Genomic DNA, 15,799 nt, shown 5'->3' on the forward strand with positions numbered 1-15,799 from the left:
ACATATAGTGTTATTCTTCCAAACCTTCCTCATCCCAATACAATAGCACAAATTTCAAGTCTAGAAACTTCATCTCAGCCAATACAAGCAGCCCCACCGACAAGTGCCACCAATAATCATATGGAGGTCCACGCAACCCGGTTTCGTACACCAACAATTAATAATTCATACATGACAGATAATAGTAAGAAAACTAAATAAGAAGACTACTAAGCAAGTTAAGCAGACAGTAAAATTTTTGTATTTTACTATGAACTATCTTCAACAAGGTGAAAGCAAAATACACGAAAAAGGAATAAAGAGTCATATTTCATCACTGTGTCATTACGGCGTGCAACCCAATCCCATCACATCAATCCACATAGGGTACCTATTGAGCCATAATACTCGGGCTCACTGATCACATGTGCGTCAATATCAAGCACAACCGAGTGCATAAAAATATAACTGTGGAAAAAATTATTAGTAACAAACAATACTGAGAAGGATAAGCACATCTATGGTGCACTAAGCAAATCAACATCACGAAGGTCACCTTGCCCATAATGTCATGAGTCCTAAACAAAATTACAATATGCGTGCGAAGAAATGTAACCCTCACACATAACATAAACCAAGACGTGAATAACATCCATTCTGCTCGATTATATACATATGATAACAACTGCGCAAGAACAAATAGGTCTGATCCGATACAGAATACACATTCTCATTAGGCTCAAAAGAAACCCCCAAACCAATTTCCGATCATTCCCCAAACATGCAATTAATCTTCCAAAAGTCCATAGCAACCTTTCTATAACACCTACTATCTATCATCAAATCCTCGACATTTCTTCACAACACAATGTACCTTCCAATGGGCGAACTCTCCTATGGTGGGAACATAGTGGCAGCAAGACCTTAAACATCCGAAATAGACCATGTCATCAAGTACTTATATCTTTCCCTCCAAAACTATATGCATCCTTGTACATGAAACCTTTCAACCCCACACGGCGCATCGCCTCTACATGCTAACTCGCAACACTACGCAAGTCTCATAGTCAACTCTGAACCATAAGCAAATTGAACACATCATCACCCGAGAATCTTTCACTTAACTCAATCCAAAAGAACACCACCACACGCAATATAGCTTCTATACCTGTAGAAAATATCAACTCCGACCGTGGTCATAAGCATGATAAATTCTCCGAAACTTAGTAACACATAATCGAATAATCAGAACCAGTCGCCTCTAACTCAATCGAGTCACGCAGACTGCCAACTCGAAAGTAACTCAAACCGCTATGACCGCCCTGAGAGAACTTCATGTGAACTCGAAGTCATTTCTTGCATCACTCCAACATAGACATATAGACCTTCATTGACAAGGAAATATCGTAGATCCGATTACCATTCTCTATTGTTTTCAAGCCTATCTGTAGACAAATTCAAAAATCCTTAAAGGCTACATCAGACCCGAAACTCTCCAGAAACTTCTCGATAACTACTCATATTACTCTGATCTACAATACATAACTAATACGCATCGAGAAACCCGTACTTCACCAGTATATGACCATTCAAATAAATAACCAAGCAATATCTTGTTCTAGAAACCGATAAGGTCCATGACCCTACAATCTGATCGTCATTAGCAGACTCCACCACTTAGCTTGAAGCCATAGATCACCTCATAGACACCCCAAAGTACCATATCTTAATAGCATGCCCCCATCACGCACGACTATTTAGTTGAATACTTCAAAAACGCATGCAATACCGGTCATAGAACACCCCGAAGACTCTGCCAAGAGCTTAGCCATCATTGGAATAGTCAAACAATTTCCCCAAATGCTCTGAAATGATCACATATACACTCCACTGAATGGAAACCTCACACGAGACATATGATCCAAACTCATCATGCAGGAGATGGCCTACCAGTTATACTCAAATCGACACTTTGCCATGAACCCACCTTGGTCACAATAGTGATGCCACAAGCCAATCTTCCCAAAATTGTGCTTACCAACCAGACATATGAACCTGCCTCATACCACAAATGAATGACTAGAAGATTTAACACTGCATCAGTTTCTGAGGCTAGACAACACATCGTAATCTATCTGCAACATCACTGATCGTCGGCATATAATGAATACTGAGTGCACAACACCACATATGAGCAATTGGGAGGAGTCAAAGTTGTAGATTTCAAGCTGAAACAAGGTCACACAATAAGGAAAGAAGAAAGGAAATTTTTTCCTAAATGTCTTGTAGCCTCCCGAAGATAGGTATGGACGTCATCAAACCGATCTGCAGGACTCTACTAGACACTTGCTCATGGCTCATAGAACCTACGAACCTAGTGCTCTAATACCACTTTGTCACAACCCAAAAACCACTAGTCATGATGGCACCTAACTCGATCCTCTAGGTAAGCCAACTAACAAAAAATACAATCCAAAAGATATTATAGGAAAATAGTAAAGAATTAGCTGAAGATTTACAAATTGACCAAGAACTGGTAGTACGACTCATGAGTTTTTAAGTCTTGGAATTTACAAAGCTGGTACAAATAATTACATGATCTTTTTGAAATTTACATAAATAGATTACCAAAATCTAAGCTACCAAGGACAAGTGGCAGCTATATCCGGAATGCACGAGCATCTTCAAAGTCAGCGCCCAACATCACCAGCAACTCTGCTCTAAAAATATGTACGCAATGTAGAGAAGTGCAGTATCAGCACAACCGACCCCATGTACTGGTAAGTATTTTATCTAACCTCGTCGAAGTAGTGACGAGACATTTTTTGGTTAAAAGATACTTTCTGATAAAACCTGCACTGTAAATCATCAATAGAACTATACTACGATATAATGGAGATGAATACATGAAATGGATATGCAAAGCAATAACTGAGTGTTAACAGAGATCACAATCTGGCATCTTCAAATACCTCGACCAATCCTTTCCTTAGAAAGAAACCAATAAACCACAACAGTCAATTCTTAACTTTCCTAGCATGAGGAATGTACTCAGATAACAAGTCAATTGCACGGTAACACCCTTCGTTCTTTTATCTAATCCTCACCCAATTTACGTATAACAGAACCAACCAGATGATAGAAATATCGATAATAGGAATTACAAAGTAGGAAATACATAAGGAGTTATAATGAACGTGGATATACATGTGGGCAATAGTAAAAGACTAGGCGGAAAACATGTGAGTGATGACAACAATTGGAAACAAGGAATATCAACTTCAACTAACTAGCATGATGAAGGCCTAAGTATAGATATAACAAATAAGAAGGAAGCACATGATCTTTCCAAGTTAACAAGTAGATGCATGAATGACTAGCATGATGGAAGGCTTGTACCAAATGCAACATAACAGATACGACATGAGTGTAATTATAAAAGCAGGAAAATAAGCATGATATTTGCAAGTTAAACAAGCAGAAGATATCAGCGATACAACAACAATTGATATATAGAGAAATGACAGAACAATAGCAACAAGTCACATCAGATCTGAGATTCCGACAATAACAGCTCAAGGTAAAGGCATAAATATATACACGAGAAAACAGATATCACAACATAATGCATGTCCCTCATCCTCACCTGCACGGAAACACATATCGTGCCATGACCTCACGATGATATAAAAGCATAACAGTATAGATAAAATGACACGGCATCACCCTTCGTGTTTTACACTCTCCCTCACATGATAATGTAAAAACAATGGCACGGCATCACACTTCGTGCTTTACACTCTTCCTTACGAAGCATATGTATATCAATGACAAACAAGGCAGGAAGCTTAAATAACATCAAGGGGTATTTTTAAAGGATATTCCAAACAAATCCCAATCACAACTTTCCAAGCCAGCAATGGTTAAATAAACCCTCAAAAACTGTATTATTCAAATACATCCACAAATCTCACAAATGATCTACAACATAAGTATACAATCTAGTATCTCAAGAAGATCGGTTGTAGCTATGTATTAATGATTACACATAGGGATGACCGAATTAGTGTCACGATCCAAAATCTAACAATGGTCATGATGACGCCTATCGTGTTACAAGGCAAGCCTATTTCCCAAAATATTACTACTAATTTGATTATAAGAATTTAATAAAACACTTCAATAATTTTAATTCCTGATAAACTAAACCAACTCTAAATATAAATAATATAAAATGCGGAAACGATTCCCAAACATCGGGGTGCCACTAAGTCATGAGCGTCTAAAACCATAAACTAAGACATATAAACTGTCTAATTGTCCAAAAGAAGAAATGACAAGAAGAGTAACAAGGTCCTGCGAACGCTGACATCTACCTTGCAATCTCCACAGATAGCCAGCATGAACTCAACGATCGCCGCGCTCTAACTCACTTGGATCTGCACATAAAGTGCAGGGTGTAATATGAGTACAACCACCTCAGTAGTAACAGAAATAACTAAGGAATTGAGCAGTAGCGACGAGCTAAGTAAAACAGTCCAATTATTTATTTTCATAATTTTAAAAAAAGAAACATGAATAAACAGGTAAATTCCATAACTCAATAAATACCACAAAGAAATTTAATAGATAAATGCAGCAACAACAAATGTAAATGCAACTTTACAACAATGTCACTCCATCCCTCAACACTCACACTCAACACTCAACACTGAATACACTCAACACTCTGTGCTCACTGGGGGTGTGTACAGACTTCGGAGGGGCTCCCAAATCCCAAGCGCTATGCACGGATAACTCACGTGCCATCATATCAATACTTGGATCTGCACGGTCAACTCACGTGCTAGCAGACAACTCACGCGCTATGGTATCAATACCTGGATCCGCACGATCAACTCACGTGCTACGCGGACAACTCACGCGCTATGATATCAATATCCTCATAACCATGCCATCATATCAATACATGAATCTGCACGGTCAACTCACGTGCTACGCGAACAACTCACGCGCTATGGTATCAATACCTGGACCCGCACGGTCAACTCATGTGCTATGCGGACAACTCACGCGCTATGGTATTAATATCCTCACAACCAGGCCCTCGGTCTCACTCAATCATGTACCTCACTAGCTTCACCATCATCAACAAATAAGGGGCCACAACCCACATCAAGTATCACAACATATTAGCAAATAATAGAGACTGAGGTACACATATACAATAATTTCTATGACTTAGTTAAAATAATGTGAGCATGAATAAAGCCTAAACATGATCTCTAACATGAAGGCAAACAAGTTCAACAAGTAAACACATAACTACATATAATAGCCATTAGGCCTCACAACCTCACGGGACGGACCAAGTCTCAATCCCTCGCAGTGCACACCCACACGCCTGTCACCTAGCGTGGGTATCTCCACCATACAATCACATGATATCAATTTCTCCAGGTTTATACCCTCAAAGCTAGAGTTAAAACTATTACTTACCTCAACCGCATAAAATCCTACTCTAGGATGCCCTCATCTATGGACTCGATGTCCAAAAGCCCTGAATCTAACCATAATCATATTAATACTATCACCATATGCTAAAGAATCAAATTCCACAATAAAAACTACAAATTATGCCAAAAATCCGAAATCGGCCAAAATCTAGCCCCCGGGCCCACGTCTCGAATTCAATCAAAAATGGTAGAATCAAAACCCTCATCCTCTCCTCAGTCTAACCAAATAAAATTTATCAAAATCGGACTCCGTTTGGTCCCTCAAATCTTCACTTAAAACTCTCCAAAACTCAAACCCTAACTCCCTCAATTTCACTTTTAAATCATCAATCAAATCCCAAAAATGATTGGATTCAAGAAATATAACCAAAACCGAATAGAGAACACTTACCACAATCCATATGGTGATAATCGCCTCCGAAATCGCCCAAATCCGAGCTCCCCAACTCAAAATATGACCGAATGAATAAACCCTAGCTTTATATATTTTCTGCCAGCTATTCTGTCTAGTTTCTCATGCCAAACGATTCCGAAACTCGTATTTTATGACTCCAATGGATTTTTTGTGAAATTCTAGTCAAGTTAGGCTTTTGAATTACTCAATTTGACCTTATAATAAATGAGATAGGTAGGTTTTAATATTTGCAAATAGTGCATATTTTTAAATACGCTGCTAGTGGCAATTTCATAATTACTCTGAAAAATCTAGCAATCTAATTCTTAGTAAAATGACCATAAAATCCTCATACAATGTCCAAATTTGATGATTCTTGTTGCTAAGGGTCCGTAATTACGATATGGATCTAATCCTTTAATCAAAAAACAAATAGGAGCTCATTTGTTCAATATGATATCATTTATGCTTGTAGAAACTGCGTTGAAACATAAGAAAAACGAGTGCAACACAACCCAAACCTATCCAAAACTCACCCGAGTCCCTCGGGACCTCAACCAATAATTCCATCAAGTCATGTATCACTACGCCAACTTAGTCGAACATCCGAAACACCCAAAACAACACCAAAACACCAAATCAACCTCGAATTTAAGCTTAAGAACTTCTAAACTTCCAATTTTTGCCAATTCAAGCCTAATTCTACCACGGACCTCCAAATTACATTTTGGACACACTCCTAAGTCTAAAATTACCCAACGAAGCTAATCAAATCATAAAAATCCAAATCCGAATTCGTTTAATCATATTAAGTGTTCATTTCACTCCAAAACTACTCTGAACCCCAAACCTACCAATTCGATACAACTCAACACAGCTGAACAATACATAAATAAGCATAGATGGGGGAAATGGGGCTATAACTCTCAGAACTAACGATCAGGTCGTTACATCCTCCCTCTTTTAAACAAATGTTCGTCCTCGAACAAGTCTAAAAACATATTTGGAGTCTCAAATAGGTGAAGCCTTCAACAATACCTTCTCGTCACATTCAAATCATATGAAACTCATCTTGCGGTCACATCATACTCATCACGTATCCATCCAGCTACAATTTTCACTAATAGGGACACTACTGGACATATTGGTCCACAAGCATACACCCACACAACCAACACCTCAATGCTCAATCTACAGTCAAAACCCGGCCTCAAGTCCTCCAAACTGGCCCAACATCAACACACGGAAATCACATCTCGCACCTCATCTAGGGAATCACAATCTGTCGATGCACAACTGATACCGAGCGCTCATATGCGCATACAAATGCATGGAAGGAATTCGAAGAGTTACACTTCAAGCTGAATCAATACCAGACGATAAGAATTCAAGAATGTTAAATGTTCCTAAAGGTTCTACAACCTCTCGAAGATAAGTACAGACATCTCCGTACCGATCTGCAAGACTCTACTAAACCTGCTCATGACTCGTAAGACGTATGTAACCTAGGCTCTGATACCAACTTGTCACGATCCAAAATCTAACCATGGTCGTGATGGCGTCTATCGTGTTACAAGGCAAGCCTATTTTCCAAAATATTACTACTAATTTGATTATAAGAATTTAATAAAACACTTCAATAATTTAATTCCCGATAAACTAAACCAACTCTAAATATAAATAATATAAAAAACGAAAACGATTCTCAAACATCGGGGTGTCATTAAGTCATGAGCGTCTAAAATCATAAACTAAGACATATAAACTATCTAACTGTCCCAAAGAAGAAATGAGAAGAAGAGTAACAAGTTCATGTGGACGCTGGCAGCTACCTTGCAATCTCCACAGATAGCCGGCCTGAACTCAACGATCATCGCGCTCTAACTCACCTGGATATGCACATAAAGTGCAGGGTGTAATATGAGTACAACCACCTCAGTAGTAACAGAAATAACTAAGGAACTGAGTAGTAGTGACGAGCTAAGTAAAACAGTCCAATTATTTTATTTTCATAATTTAAAAGAAAAACATGAATAAACAGGTAAATTCCATAACTCAGTAAATACCACAAAGAAATTTAACAAATAAATACAGCAACAACAAAAGTAAATGCAACTTCACAACAAAGGGAGTATCATTTATGCTTGAAGAAACGTCATCGAAACATAAAAAACGAGCGCAACACAACTCAAACCTATCCAAAACTCACCGGAGTCCCTTGGGACCTCAACCAATAATTCCATCAAGTCATATATCACTACGCGAACTTAATTGAACCTCCAAAACACCCAAAACAACACCAAAACACCAAATCAACCTCGAATTCAAGCCTAAGAACTTATAAACTTCCAACTTTCGCCAATTCAAGCCTATCTACCACGAACCTCCAAATTACATTCTAGACACACTCCTAAGTCTAAAATTACCCAACGAAGCTAATCGAAACATAAAAATCCAAATCCGAATTCGTTTACTCATACTAAGTGTTCATTTCACTCCAAAACTACTATGAACTCAAACCTACCAACTTGATACAACTTAACACAGCTGAACAACACATAAATAAGCATAGATGCGGGAAATGGGGCTATAACTCTTAGAACTAATGATCGGGTCGTTACAATTAGACATATCAATGTATTCTCAGAATCCCATCAAATTTGATCAAGATATAATAGGCTAAGTCTTTATTTCTAACATTTAATACTATGTTCTTAATATCTAGAAGTAGAGTGAGGCATAAATCAAGAAACTCATGTAGTTCTACAAGACATAATTATAACATAATCTATCCTCGAACATGATTAACCCCGGCACATACATATACGCTCGTCACCTCATATATGTATCATCCCTGCATGTAGCAAACAATGTCAAATAGGAGGAAGTTTTCCTCAACAAAGTTAGGCAAGACACTTACCTCGAAAATACAAATTACAATACCAAGCAAGCAAAGCGATGCTCCAAAAATGTCATCACGCACGTAGTGATTTCCGAATGGCTCAAAACTAGCCAAAAGAAACTCAAATGCATCAAATAAACCCCAAGGAAATAATTCCAAATGATAAAGATCGAATCCTAAATCAAATACCAAATCCGGCAAATATCACACCCAGTCCCACGCATCGGAACACGGCAAAACTCACAAAATCTGATAACCCATTTAATTACGAGTCCAACCATACTAGTTTCACTCAATTCCAACTCCAAATCGATGTTCAAAACTCAAAAAATCATATTATAAAACATTAGGCCAAAAACCCCAATTTTCTCTTTAAAATTCATCAACCAAAAATTACATTTAAAGATAGATTCATGAAATATAACCAAAATCGAATAGAGAACACTTACCCTAATTCATATGGTGAAAATCGCCTCAAATATTGCCCAATTCCGAGCTCCCCAACTCAAAATATGTTAAATAAACACAACCCTCGTTTTAACACCGTTCTGCCTTGTTTCTTATACCAAATAATCTCAAAATTCACTTTTGATGCCTCCAATGAATTCCTTGTGAAACTTTATTCAAGTTAGACTCTTGAATCACACCATTTGACCTTATATTGAAGGAGATATGTTGGTTTCAATATTTGAAAATAGTGCAGATTTTTAAATTCGAAGTCAGTGACAATTTCGTAATTAATCTGAAAAATCTGGCAACCCAATATTTAATAAAATGACCATAACTTCCTCGTACGATGTCCAATTCGATTATTTTTTTTTGCTATGGCTCCGTAATTATGATAAGGACCTAATGCTTCAATAAAACAGAAATTGGAGCTCATTTGCTCAATGTAGTACCATTTATGCTTGAACAAACAACGTCGAAACCTAAAAAAACGAGCTCAACACAATCCAAACCTATCCGAAACTCATCGGAACCCCTCGAGACCACGTCCAAACATACCAACAAGTCCCATAACATAATATGCTCATACTCGAGGCCTCAAAACACACATAATAACATCGAATCGATGAATCACACCTCAATCCAAAAATTAATGAACTTGAAACTTCAAATTTCCACAACCGATGTCGAAACCCATTAAATCACGTCCGATTGACCTTAAATTTTGCATACAAGTCACATTTGACATTACGGACCTGCTCCAACTTCTGAATTTTAAATCCGACCCCGATATCAAAAAGTCCACTCTCGGTCAAACTTTCCAAAAAATCCAACTTTCACCATTTCGAGCTAAATTCAACTACGGACTTCCAAATCACAATCCACACACGCTCCTAAGTCCAAAATCACCCAATGGAGCTAATAAAACCATCAAATTTCTAATCCGAGGTCAAATACTAAAAAGTCAAACTCGGTCAACTCTTTCAAATTTAAAGCTCCCTAGTTAAGAATCATTCTTCAAAGTCAAAATATATCATACGGAGTTGTTCACTCCCATATACTACCGAGCGAAGTATAAATGCTCAAAACGATCAGTCGGATCATTACATCAAGGTTCTCTATATATCGTCATAACACTTTAATACTTCATCCTCCAATTCCCTAATGCAACTTTCCACATCAATCCTCTCTTTCCTGCGAAGGAATTGTTGTAGGTAACACAATTTACACTTTTCTGTGGAGCGAAGTTTAGGATTATGTTTATAATAAGGACCAATGGAGATCACCTTTGGCTTATAAGCGTTTGGATTTGATTTACTCAACCCCACACTTACTTTGAATGTGGTACCATAATTGCTAGATGAATCGTTGAAATCCCCAAATATTTCATCAAGGATTTCATTTGCAAGTTTGTTTGTTTTCAGTCCTGACCGATCTTGACCATTCGTTTCCCTTACCTCAATTAAATGATCCACTTTCCTCCCTTCTTCTTAGGGCTGTTTACGGTTTGATAGAAAACCGATCCAAACCGAAAATCGAACCAACCCGCTTAAGTAAACCGATATTTTTCTTGATTTGGATTGATTTTGGTTTTAAATTTTAAAAACCGATAATATTTGGTTTGGTTTTGGTTCTATTATAAAAAAACTGAAAAAACCGAACTGATTAATTATATAAAAATATTAATAATTATTGATATATGATATAATATCTTTTCGTAAATAATTTTAAATACTTTATGCATTTTAATTATTATTTTGAATTTTGATTTATCCTACATATATCTTAAAAGATTGCCTAAGCCCAAAAGAATAAGAATCGACCAATTTTCTTTTCCTTAAGAGAATCTAATTCTCTAACCTACACACATACTTTTTCCTAATAAAAGAGTTAGGAAAAAAAAAACTATGACAAGAGTAAATAAAACAAACTCAAATTGCAAGACTATAGTAGTTAGAGCTTGAGAAAGTAAACTTTTAGTTTGTTTTTTGTTCATTTTTTTCGTATAAACAGGTAAATAAACTTTCAGTTCCGAAATAAATATATAAAAAAGCATAAATTTAGCAAATTATTTTCAGATTGTTATCTAGTGTTGTTTTACTATTATCGACTTATCATTAGCTTACTAGAAACCGAAAAACCGAACCAAACCAAACCAACAACAACCAAACCGATGGTTTGTATGTAATTTAGTTTGGTTTTGGTTTTAAAATTTTAAAAATCGATTAAATTGGTTTGGTTTTGGTTTTAATCAAAAACCGGCCAAACTGAACCGTTAACACCCCTACTTCTTCTATCTGTAATGAATGGAAATGACATATCATTTCCTTGTATTGTGTTTCTTTTCTCCACATAAATTGTCAATAAATATGATCAGATAAAATTTATATCTATATCTATCTATATTACTATAAAAGCACGAATGTTCCACGTTAAATATTAAACGGTCAAAATATCCCCAAAATATTAATTGACTTTTAAGCCCTTAAATATTTCTTTAATCAAGCAAGTTAAAAGTGAATATAATTGTCATTAACCACAATTTTGATTTTATTGACAACTTTGGATCGAAGTAGAAGAATCCGTATTTGTCAAGAAAACTTTTTTCTAATTAATGAGCCTCAATTCTAATTGGAATTCATTGCATCGTTGATGGACATTCTCTATCCCTATTAGCAGATTCCTTTTTAAAACGCTTTCTGTCACAAATTGTTCAAGACGTAACACATGGACGAAATTTCTTTTTTATCATCATGATTTTCAAAATCTATTACTGACATTTACTTTAAACTTAATTTAAATGTCAAAAGATTCAATGTCGTTTTTTCCCAAATATTTAGATTAATGTCGGCAAATAGTTTGTGACACTTATTACGACATTTATCCAATGTCAATAATTTGGGTTCTTAACCTCTTTTTTTTTTTGGAGACAAATTATAAATATCGTTAAATTCTTTATAGTTTTTGACTAATAATATGAATGTGAAGAATTATTTGTCATGAATAGAGATTTAATTAAATATATTTTAATATTGAAAGAAATTAATAAATTAAAAATAATTTATTCACAATAACATCCATTCTTATTTCAATACTTTCAGTACATTACAAATAATTTGAATAAAATACAGAATTACTTCACATACAGCTAATGGTTGTATGAAAATTTATCTGCCTTGTGAAATTGAAAGGATATATTATGGGAAGAAAGAGAACAAGTTCCTCAAGGAGTATGGAATAAGTGTTTCAAGTCAAACCGGTTAGAAGAAGATTACATATTCTGTTTTAACATTTTTTATGGTATGATAATAGGAATCATATCAAATTGTTAGTATAGTTCCCTCCTAACAAAATCATATGAAACTAAACTAGCCGATATGTTTTATGTTAGTTAAATTCTAATCACCATTTGTATTCTACTATGAATTGACTAAAATACTTATCGCATGTTTGTTTTTGAAACTAAAATCTTTCTAGGCCGAGTTAAAGATTCAAATGTTCATGCACTCTAAACATGTATGTACAAATACAAGAGAAACGCAACGCGCAGTTATATAATATAGAATATTTACAAACATATATGCTTATTTTTTCACGATTTTTTTTTAAAATATCACAAAACTAACTTAAGATAATAACTTAATACTAATTGGATGGTAAAGTGACACCGTCTTAACATAGTAACGCGAAAACATATTTTAAATAAAGTTGTAAGACGACATATTTTTTAATCTTTTAACCATTAGCGAGAGATAAATTAAACGTGCAAAGCACGTATATAGATACTAGTATACTATATTAAAAGCAAGAAGTCTGTTAGCGAAATATCGTTCGTCTTTTTTACCCTTTTAAAATAGAGTTCACATTAGAATAAAATGGTCATTTGACTTGAAATCAACTTAAAATTTTGGTTATTGGATATTTTCTTATTTGAATTATTTAATTTAAGATGTCCTAATATATTTAGAACTTTTGAAGTTTACTATAATTATACAACTTTGATTTTTTCTACACTTTTATAACGAAAAAAACCGTATCTTAGACTAAACTAATAGTTAGGAATGTGTATTCAACTTTAATTCTCAAAATCGCGTAAGAAGAAAAATCTATCTATTTTTGTCGTGAGAAACTTTCCTTGAAATATTTGCTGTTTATCAAGCAGTAAAATAAAAAAGAACCTTTAAAACTTTCTCTTCCTTTCTGATAACCAAAAGATAGCAAAACAAAATTCTATTGTTAATTTGATCCTTTGAAATATGTTCATTAATCTTATTTCTTTTATGTCAAAGTACAAAATAATTTTTTTACAAAAAGCAAAAAATATCCTAAACGTAAATAAAAAATTGTTTTTTCAAGAAGGGACGAAAGTATCCTCGAAGTGTTTAGCAATTTCTAATTTAAAGATAAGACATATGCTGTGTAATTACAATTTTATCTAAATGTACTTACGTCAAGTAAAAACATCCAAACAAGTTAAAAGAAAAATAGGACACTCCAAAAGTTCTCACATAAATAATAAGAAAAGTAAAAAAAAAAAATTGCATTCCTAAAATTCATATATAAATAAATGGCCGGGAACAATATGTTTCCAAAAAGGTATTAGATTTTATTCAATTCCTAAAATATAAGCTAAATAAAAGAAAAAATATCTTTCAACAAGTAATCGAGTACTTTTGTAATGGGATTTTTTTGGGAACATTGCTCCAAATCAAACAAAAACTTATGAGTCTTTTCTTAATTCTTTTTTATTTATGTTTTAAATTTTAAAGATGTTACGTTTTTTAGCTCAAAAGAGATTGTATAATTGTGCAAAAGTTTAGGGGACAATTATGATACAAATAAAATAAAAAACAAAAGAAAAAATTAAACAAAGAAGAAGCATTTTGCTTTGTCCTTTATCCCAAACCAGTAATTAACCTATAATTAAAAAGACAAGGGCATGAGGCGAGGCGATACATTTTACTTGATACCGGACGAGGCATAAGTATCGAGACATACGACGTAAGCCCCACATATCTTTAAAAATATTTAAGTTATAAATTAATAATATAGATTGAAACATAAAAAATAAATAAATTCATTAAAAGTTCAAAATAATTAAAAAGAATTAAGGAAAATCAAAGAAAATAAAATATTTGCATGTTTTAAAAGTATAATTAATGTAATACTGTTAAACTTACCATGATCAACTATAACATCTTAACTTTCAAATAATTAAAATTATAATTTCTTAAAACAATTATCAAGCTGCACATTTTATCTCCCTCAAAGTAAATACTATATTTTATCAATACTATAATTTAAAATTTTACTACTTCATGAATAAACAAAATTACTTTTGAAAAAATAGACTAGCAAATGTATGATAATTTTGAGAGACATAGAACTAAGACATGAAAATGTAGCAAGTAATGATATAAATTTTGGTTACCTATTTTCAAAAGAAATATTCAAATGATATTCACCCTTACGATGTTCTCAATTAGTAAATATGAAATTTTATGATTCGTTATTTGAGTTATTCACAATTTTTATATTTTTACATATGAAAAGAACTTTAATCATTCATTTATAAAAACTTTAAGAGTCAGCAACGCCAAATAGTGAATTCGATATATGATTTGTATGGAACTATTGGGTGAGCCATGAGCGTTAAGCATTAGGTGTATTTAATTAAGGTACACAGTAGGGGGTCTGAGGTATAAGCCTCGTAGAACTAAACCTCACACATGAGATTCAAGGCGTTTTGATAATGTCTCGCCCCGTGGCGAGGCCGACAAAACCCTTTTAAAACACTACATATAAATGCTATGACTATTCTATGTGAGATTCGTTCACTGGCTATTAATTTTATTCTCCAATCAATAATTTGCTTAGATATAACTATTACTATAGATTTTAAAACATAATTAGAAAAAATAATTATGAAAATATTTAATAATAGCTACAGAAAGAGAAATAAAGTGCAACAATTTAATTTTTGTACCCTTTGATAAAAGAATTTTTGTGGATAAAAATATAGTTACAATTAAATATTTAATATATGGTATGAGTAATATTAATAATTTGAATCCTTACTATAAACAAATATTGTATTTTTTTTAACGGCAATGTATATATTTTAATTGATAGACACTACACACGTGCAATGCACGTATACTAGAACTAGTATAAAATAAAAATCTAAAGAAAGATTTTCTCCTCTTTTTTCGATCCCGATGCACTAAGTATCCGAGGAAGGGCAGGATAACAAGGGTCTATCGTACGCAGCCTTACCCTTTATTTCTGCAAGAGGTTGTTTCCACGGCTCGAACCCGTGACCTCCTGTTCACATGACAATAACTTTACCAGTTTACGCCATACTCCTCTTTTTCCAATCAAGACTGACAATTGTCCAAAATAAAAATTGAAATAATAAATTTCTCCTCACATTTTGCTTTATTATACTAACCTCCCATATGTTTTTACGATTACCTCTCTCACTTTGATTTTTCTATACTTTTAACCCATTTATCATTAATATAAATAATTGTAGCTTGATTATCTTGGCCTTACTAATAT

This window comes from Nicotiana sylvestris, chromosome 4 (assembly GCF_000393655.2).
Source record: "Nicotiana sylvestris chromosome 4, ASM39365v2, whole genome shotgun sequence".
NCBI classification, from domain to species: Eukaryota; Viridiplantae; Streptophyta; class Magnoliopsida; order Solanales; family Solanaceae; genus Nicotiana; species Nicotiana sylvestris.